This window comes from Quercus suber, unplaced genomic scaffold (genome assembly GCF_002906115.3).
Source record: "Quercus suber isolate HL8 unplaced genomic scaffold, Cork oak 2.0 scaffold_55, whole genome shotgun sequence".
NCBI classification, from domain to species: domain Eukaryota; kingdom Viridiplantae; phylum Streptophyta; class Magnoliopsida; order Fagales; family Fagaceae; genus Quercus; species Quercus suber.
The window spans coordinates 514,673-516,131 of NW_027069520.1; the positions used below are offsets into that span (position 1 = coordinate 514,673).

Sequence of the window (1,459 nt, forward strand, 5' to 3'; positions counted from 1 at the left end):
ACCATTAAAATGCAGTAGCAGAAGCTAAGCATCAGAATCATAGTCATCTCCTCACATAATGCAATGGAGTCATTTTAGGAACAAGAAAATATCACTAACATGCAAATTGAAGATTTAGTCTTACATAGATGACTCCCAAAGTTTAGTACACACGTAGCAAGAAGCTAGATAATCACATTAATCAAAGGTAATCATCATAATAATGCTTGTAAACAGAGTCCTATTGGGGCCTAAAACCCCTCATTTCTTCCCACTTTCTTCAGCCCAGCACCACCAATGGACCTTTCTGTGCCTTGGCCCTAAGCTCCTTGAGCGCCTAAATCATATAAATCAAGATCAAATTTAGAATTTGAAGAACAACCCATTGAAGGGAACATGAAAACCAAGTAACATAAACCAATATATTACCTTTCCTCTTCCTTCTTCTTTTGAATATTGGCCATGTCAACCTGTAGAGAGCAGATTAAGCCAGATTGAGACAGTGATGCCACAGAGAAAGATCAAACAACACTACAATAACCAACTTCAGCAATGTGTAGCATGTACCACTAAATGCCTCGACGTAGAGGAAGGGTTAGGGAATCAAATAGCAGTAAGGTCGAAACCATATAATCAAGCAAGTTTTAGCATGCACATAGAAGTATACTATTACATGAAAATAATCAAATAACAATGATGAAATTGAATGGATAGAAATAAACTATTTTTTCTTTTTTAATAAGGAGTGAAAGGGGCACAACCCTAGTCAGGAAGTATACAAAGGAAAAAAGACAACTAAAGTAAACGAACAAAAAAGGGTTAATGAAAACTCAATATCCACCAATTCCAGAAAATCCATTGTAGAAAAACATATGAGCCGCAAAGATTAGTATCTAACTCAAATTTTTACCTCAATTAAAAAAGTTTTGGAGGATACAAAATACCCTTTTGCTCTTAGAAGTTTATATTATATTTGAATGTTAAAACTTCATAAGTATAACTTATGGAGTATCAAAAGATTATTATATATTTATGTTCTATAATATTCATAATTAATAAAGTTAAAGAAAGCAAACCCAAAAGAAACCCAATCAAATAATCCCATAAGCAAATTGACCCAGGATTTTCACTTAAAAAAAAAAAATCCTATTCTTCCTTATTATAATTCTCATTAATCAAACAGAATTGATTATAAAAACAGCGAAAAATTACAGATTAAGATCAACCCAAGTACTAAAACACTTCGATTTCAACTAATTTGAATCTTCTTCCACCCTAGTCCCTAGATAGATAACCAAACCACCAAAGAAGCAAACTTTGAAAAACACAAATTCAAAGAAATTTCAAGAAATTGAAAACCATACCTCGTCGTAGTCTTTCTTGTCAGCCTTGGGTTGCTTCAAAGGCTTTGCTTTTCCACCTACAACACCAAAAAAAAAAAAAAAAAAAAAACCCCTTTAATTTTTATCCCAAAACAAAA

General features: G+C 32.7%; 1 long non-coding RNA gene across 1 annotated transcript; it reads right to left on the reverse strand.

The window, feature by feature from the left end:
• Positions 1 to 409: 409 nt before the first annotated feature.
• LOC112027151 (uncharacterized) lies at positions 410 to 1,431 on the reverse strand. The gene is made up of 2 exons (XR_010628544.1): positions 1,344 to 1,431; positions 410 to 449 (listed from the first exon to the last, which is right to left on the reverse strand). It is a non-coding gene; the product is annotated as an uncharacterized LOC112027151 (long non-coding RNA).
• Between the last annotated feature and the right edge of the window lie 28 nt (positions 1,432 to 1,459).